At 46.6% G+C, this 7,233-nt stretch overlaps 1 pseudogene; it reads left to right on the top strand.

Annotated features, from left to right (window-relative positions):
- Positions 1 to 878: 878 nt before the first annotated feature.
- Positions 879 to 2,839, top strand: LOC102251545 (annotated as a pseudogene).
- Positions 2,840 to 7,233: the final 4,394 nt, after the last annotated feature.

The following is a 7,233-nucleotide window of genomic DNA, read 5'->3' as shown; positions in this document are numbered from 1 at the left end:
CAAAACACACACATGAAATCAAGAAACAAAACAAAGGCTGGATTAGACATTTGAGTTCAGATAACAATAAAAAACTATTAAAACTATAAATAGGTTTGTTTTAAAATAATAAAGTGACAAGCAGCTTTTTGGCTCTCCTTCTAGAATCTCTGTTTGGTTCAGCCTCCTCTCCTCCACTCCAGCCTCCACCATGTCCACAAGAGTGACCAGAAGACCTACAAGGTGTCCACCTCTGGCACCCAGGCCTTCAGCAGCTGCTCGTACTCCAGTGGGCCCAGCACCCACACCAGCTCCTCGGCCTTTTCCCAGGTGGGCAGCAGTTACCAGAGTGCCCTGTCTGGCCGGGGGATGTGGTGGGGCTGGGAGTATGGGGAGCAATACAGCTGTCCAAGTGAACCAAAGCCTGCTGAGCCCCCTGAAGTTGGAGGTGGACCCTAACATCCAGTGCTGGAAGCCAATTCCAGCATGTCAGCAGGGCTGAATCATCTGGAAATGGCTAAAGGCATTTCCCCAAACCTGAAAGGATGCATAAATTGTGGCTAAAGGCATTTCCCCAAACCTGAAAAGGATGCATAAATTGTTGCTTGCTGCCAGACAGCTGAGGGCATCTTAATCTACAGGTCATTGCCTCCTACTGGCCAAATACCTGAACAGCCGTAGGCAATTCCTCCAATCTGACAATAGATTCTGTATACCAAACCCTGGCCTTTGATGTATATTTACCTTGCCTTAGGACAATTTGTGTTAATAAAGAGCAAGGGGTCCTGAGACAAGGAGAACTCTTCTCTGACTCCCCAAAATGCTTTTCAAAATTATGTTTCGTTTCTGGACTCTTGATTAATTTACACACAGTGCCTTCTCCAGATTCCTGAACCCTTCTAGATGCTGGATCAAGACTACCGGCATTAATCCAGGCCGTGCGCAACCAGGAGAAGGAGCAGATCAAGACCCTCAACAAGTTTACTTCCTTCGTAGATAAGGTGCGAGGCCTGGAGCAGCAGAATAAGATTCTGAGACCAAATGGAACCTCCTGCAGCAGCAGAGGATGACTCGCAGTAGCACGGACCACGTGCTTGAGGGCTGCATCAACAACCTTCAGTGGCAGGTGGACACACTGGCTCCAGAGAAACGGAGGCTGGAGGCAGAGTTTGGCAACATGCAGGGACTGGTGGAGGACTTAAAGAATAAGTACGAGGATGAGATCAACAAGCGCAGAGATGGAGAATAAATCTGTCCTCATCAAGAAGTATGTGAATGAAGCGTACATGAACAAGGTAGAGCTGGAGTCCCACCTGAAAGGGCTGACCGATGAGATCAACTTCTACAAGCAGCTGTATGAAAAGGATATTTGTGAACTGCAGTCCCAGATCTTGGACACATCTGTGGTGCTATTCATGGACAACAACTGCTCTCTGGACCTCAAGGTCAAGGCCCAGCATGAGGACATCACAAACCACAGCTGGGCTGAGGCTGAAACCATGTACTAGATCAAGTATGAGGAGCTGCAGATGTTGGTTGGAAAGCATGGAGATGACCTGCATCACATGAAGACTGAGATTTCTAAGATGAACCATGTCCCAAGGAGACCCTGGGAAAGGATCTGGGGTGTTTATCTAAGGCATCCCTTGAGATATACTTTAACCGTGCAGGTGTGGGACATTTAAGTAGTTGCTAGTGAAGAGTCTGCTCTACGCAAGCAGGACCAGAGTGGCAGGCTTTAGGACCAACAAAGACCAGAGGCTTTAATTTAAATTTTAAGTGTATGCAAAATAGTTCAATTAACTGCAGTAGGAATCACACCACATGAAACATGCAGTTGCAAATCACACAGCTTTTTTTATTACTCACACAAATTCCTGAGCTGTGGGTACAAACTTAGTTAGGGATCCCCATTGTGCTGTCCTCTGGGGTCCAGCAGCTGGGCTGGTCTGATCCAGGCGCAAGGGGTCTGGCGTTTCTCACCCGAGAGCTCGGTCACATCTCAATCGGGGGTTGTTAGCCGTTCTTCTGTCGTCTGGCAGGGAGAGGAGCGTCGTGTCGCTTGTCAGACCTACAAAGGGGTGGGCCTTTGCTGCTGTCTTGACAGGCGAGCATCGTTAGCTGGCCGGGGTCCATATTTAAAGCTTGTTCATACCCGTAGCAGCTCAGGTGGCCAGTGATTTAATTTAAAGCTTGTTCATACCCGTAGCAGCTCAGGTGGCTATCAGTGATTTACGTCAATGCACATATGTTAATTTCAAACAAGGCAAGGGGGCTAAGGAGAGTATGTCACTCATGCAAGTGTTTATCTTGACAAGTCACTCTGAGTCAGTTCAAACCCTTATCTCTGGTGTACACACACCTCAAGGCAGTGGGGAATGTGTTCTTAATATCACGCTTTAAGTTTTAAGGAAAGTTAACCCAAACTTTTAAAAACTTTTCTAACATTCTTTAAGCATTTTAAACATTTTTTTATTTTATTACAACAAACCGGAACATCAGCCGACTCCAGGCTGAGCTTGAGGGTCTCAAAACCAGAAGACTTCCCTGGAGGCCACCATCGCCGATGCTGGTAAGTGTGGGGAGCTGGCCATCAAGGATGCTCACTCAGTTCAAGGTGGCTGAGCTGGAGGCCGCTCTGAGAAACACCAAGCAGGACATGGCCCAGCAGCCGTGTGAGTACCAGGAGCTCATGAATGCCAAGCTGGCCCTGGACGTGGAGATTGCCACCTACCGCAAGCTGCTGGAGGGCAAGGAGAACTGGCTGGAGTCTGGCATACAGAACGTGAGTATCCACACCAAGACTACCAGCGGCTGGTTACATGTTAAAAGTAAAAGAGTAGAAAAAGAAAGCTGGTAGTTGCATTATTACTGGACGAAATAGACTTTAAGGCAAAAAGTATTATTAGAGAGAAGATATGGATGGACACAGTGCCTGGAGTCAGACATTTGAAGAGCTGCACATGATGTGGAAGATAGACTTTGCATTTGAAACATTCATATTATTTTGTATGGCTCCAAAGGACCAATAGATTCTGCTTCAGTTGGACTGGGATGGGGCCCAAGCTAATACATTTGTAGCAAAGCTCCCTAGCTTCTCAGAGAACCACTAGACATTCAGGAACCTTCTCTTTAGATAAAGAAGATGCAGAGATAGAGAAGCTCTTCTGGTTTTCCAAAGACCCCAATCTTTAGGTCAGGTTATCACTTTGTCTTAGTATCACTGTGAATTAACAAGGGGAGGGGGAGAGGGAAAATGCAGTAGGTGGACTGGATTAGGCAACAGGCAGAAATTCAGAGCGGAGAATGATCTTAAATGCTTAATCGGCGATTCCCACACCCAGAAGCGGATAGCAGTAATGGCATAAGGGAGACCTACCTGGCGCATCAGAAGGCCAGAATTCTAGTCTCACAGTACATTTCTTGTTTTATGTTGTTTTGATTTGCTTGTTTTATTTTTTAAGTGTTTGTCCTTTAATCTGTCACTTAATCTTTCTGAGACAGTTTTATCTCTGGGATATACTAACTAGGACTTTCAGGTGCTTATTTATAACTTTTATTTATTTAGGTAAAATTTATATGACATAAAATTAATCACTTTAAAGTGACCAATTCAGTGATATTTAGTACGTTCACAATGTTGTGCTACCACCACCTCAACCTAGTTCCAAAACATTTCCATCACCCCCCAAAAACCTATATCCATTTAACAGTCTCTCCAATCTCCCCTCCACCCCTCACAAGCACAAATCTGTTTTCTGTTTTATAGACTGACCTATTCTGGGTATCTACACTAATAAAAGAGAAACATGGTAATTAGCGTACGACCGCTACCCTTCCCATTGGCTAATCAGCATATCCTTATGCAAATTAACTGTCAGCCAAGATGGCGGCCGGCAGCCATGCACTGAAGCGAACGGGAGGCTTGCTTGCTCCAGTGACTGCGGACTCCAACGTTCCCCGCTTGACTTGCCGGCCTCTGAGCTGCAACTCTAAGAAACATTGTAACAAATATAGAAGCTAAACAAAACCCCAGAAACCAGCTTTCAGCCGGCTGGGATCTCAGAGCTGGAGTTATACATTGTTTCCATTATAGAACGCAAACAAACCAGATACCTGCTTTCAGCAGCGGAAGCCTCAGAGCTACAGCCAGAGCTAAAGCTGGCCCAGAATAAAAAAAGAAAAAAGAAAAAAAGGAGCGGTTGGGAGCTTCAGTCAACTGCCAGACTGAAAGCAGCCCTCAGCTCCTCACCCAGACTGGCCAGGCACCCCAGTGGGGACCCCCACCATGATCCAGGACCCCCTTCAGAGCAAACCAGCCGGCCCCCAGGCCTCTATCCTATATAGTAAAAGGGTAATATGCCTCCCAGCACCGGGATCAGCGTGACAGGGGGCAGCGCCCAAACCCCTCCCCCCCCACAGGCCCTGCTCTGTGTGTGATGGGGTAGAGACATAACCTCCCCATTGGCTCTGCCCTGAGTGTGACAGTGGCGGCGCCCCAACCCCCCGATCCGCCCTGCTGTGTGTGTGACAGGGGGCGGTGCCCTAACTCCCCTATTGGCCCTACTCTGTGAGTGACAGGGGGGAGCTCCTCAACCCCCTGATCGGCCCTGCTCTGTGCGTGACAGCGGGGAGCTCCCCAACCCCCTGATGGGCCCTGCTCTGTGCGTGACAGGGTACGGAGCTCCAACCCCCCTGATGGGCCCTGCTCTGCGGGTGACAGGGGGGAGCGCCCCAACCCCCTGATTGGCCCTGCTCTGTGCGTCACAGGGGGTGGCGCCGCAACCTCCCCATCGACCCTGCCTTGAGTGTGATAGGGGGCGGTGCCCCAACCCCCCAATCAGCTCTACCCTGAGCGTGACTGAGGGTGGCATCGCAACCTCCCAATCCGCCCTGCTCTGTGCATGACAGGGGGCGGCGCCCCAACTCCCCAATCGGCCCTGCTCTGAGCCCGACCAGGGGCTGCACCTAGGGATTGGGCCTGCCCTCTGCTACCCAGGAGCAGGCCTAAGCCAGCAGGTCGTTATCTCCCAAGGGGTCCCAGACTATGAGAGGGCACAGGCCAGGCTGAGGGACCTCCCCTTGCCCCCCCCCCCTCCAGTGCACAAATTTTTGTGCACCGGGCCTCTAGTTTTATATAAATGGAAGCATTGCAATATGTGACATTTTACGTCTGTCTTCTTTCACTTAGCACAAGTTTTCTAGGTTCATTCATGATGCAGCATGTACCAGTATTTCTAGGTGCTTCCACAAGGTACCATGTATATACAGTATTCCATATTATAGCTGAACAACATTCCATTGTATCACATATCACATTTTGTGTATCCATTCATCTGTTGATAGACAGTAGGGTAGCTTTCATCTCTTGGCTATTGTGAATAGTGCTACTATGAACAAGCATGTACAAGTATTTGTTTACCTATTTTCCTAATTTGTTATTTTTAAATGTACCATTTCATTTAATTATCAAACTGGGTTGAAAAGAGGTAGGTATTTTACTGACAAGAAACAAGTTTAAAGTGACTTGCTCAAGGTTTATAGGTAGTAAGGACCCAGAAATGCAAAACTTCTGACAGGAAATCCAGTGCTCCTTCAAGTTATTCCACTGCAGGCTCAGCTGTCCTGAAAGTCAAAAAAGGAGAATGTGTGTAAAACTGACCAGCGGGCTATATGTATAGGTTGGTGTTGGTAGTTGGTATTTGAGATGCCAATTGATGCTACAGGCATAGTTTCCCACGTGGGAGGTCAGCGCACGCCGTCTCTATTATGGCCAGAAGAGAGATTTTAGACTTGCAAAAGGTATAACAGAGTGGTTGGACACCAGCAAAGGAGTTTGACAAGGCTGTCACATCTGTTCAATATTTCTACTGAAATAATCATGGCTATTGCTGTTGATGGTTACCATAGTGGTATTAAGGTTGGCAGAAGGAGATGATGTAATCTCGGGTACACTGATGACATCCTGGCTGCTGAGTCTGTGGTTTCTGCTCTGGGAAGGCTGGTGCCTTAGACTAGGGATGATTTTGACGCTGATAATGGCAGCTGCAAAGCAGAATATTTTAGCAGCAGCACAAACTGGGAGTGAATAAGAAAAGTAAGCGAAGGGTTATGCTGCCAATAGTTTATGATAGGGAGTGAACAGCCCTCTGGCCTATAAAAGTGAGGGCCAATGGGTAGTCAGCGTTCATGAGAATGAGGTCCTGAGCATAAAATGCCTGCCGGGAGGCGGTCGGCTTCACATTATCCCACCTCGGACCCATTCTTGTTCTAATTTAGTCCCCGTGTCTGATTAGTATAAACCAGCTATGAGCTGAGCCTCAATCCACAGACTTTTACCCAAAGAGATGAAGACCAACACCGAAATGCGGCTACTGTCAAGCTGCGTTAAAGCCAGAGTGATGACGACGATATCTTAGTGAAGGAGAAGAATGACAACGGATTGAAAGAAAGCATCATCTGTTTCCAGAATCCCGGAACATTTCCTTCTGAAATAACTCATTCTGTGTGTCTTGATTTCCTGACAAGTAAATCTTGAAGAACAGAACTGGCATTTATCAGGGCAAATACTCATATGTGGGCTTCTAGAAGGATTTGTGACAGGGTTTGTGAAAACTGTGTTTTTGAAGAATCCATTGCTATGTGAGAGTTCCTAGAACATTCTTTGAAAATCAAAATACATCTTTTGATCAGGCATGTTGTTATGATTATGAAAATAGCCCATGTTTATTGTGAAAAACTTACTGAAATATGGAAAAGAGGAAAAAATCATGCATATTTTCACAACTGTTAACGTTATGGCATTATTTCTAGTATTTTAACATTTTATGTAATTTGGACCATACTTTATGTTCTGTTGGCTTCCTGCTTTTTTTTAAATTGCTTATTTGTACACATACTTCAGGCTGCTTCTCTGCATCCAAGTATTCTTCCAGGGACTGGGTTTCCTATGTAATATCTGAATATTCCCACTTAGAGCAGAGGAAAAGCAAGGCCTAGAATGATCTATCCTTTCTAGACAGTAAATGACTCCGATTTGAGCAAACCACTTTCTCTGGTATTGTTCAAAGCTGCCTGATTTCTTTGAATACTTGGTGTGGTGGTGAGGCTGTGGCCAATTTCAGATTTCTTTGGAAACTTTAATCTGAAAAGCAGTTTCTGCTTTGTAAACTCACACAATGTTGCTATGAGAAGACAACAACATGGGTATCTTTACAGTGCGGTGGAAACCTAAGGCCCAGAGTGGAGTGGTGT

This window comes from Myotis brandtii, unplaced genomic scaffold, assembly GCF_000412655.1.
Source record: "Myotis brandtii unplaced genomic scaffold, ASM41265v1 scaffold115, whole genome shotgun sequence".
NCBI classification, from domain to species: domain Eukaryota; kingdom Metazoa; phylum Chordata; class Mammalia; order Chiroptera; family Vespertilionidae; genus Myotis; species Myotis brandtii.
This window is presented reverse-complemented; position numbering and strand designations above follow the sequence as displayed.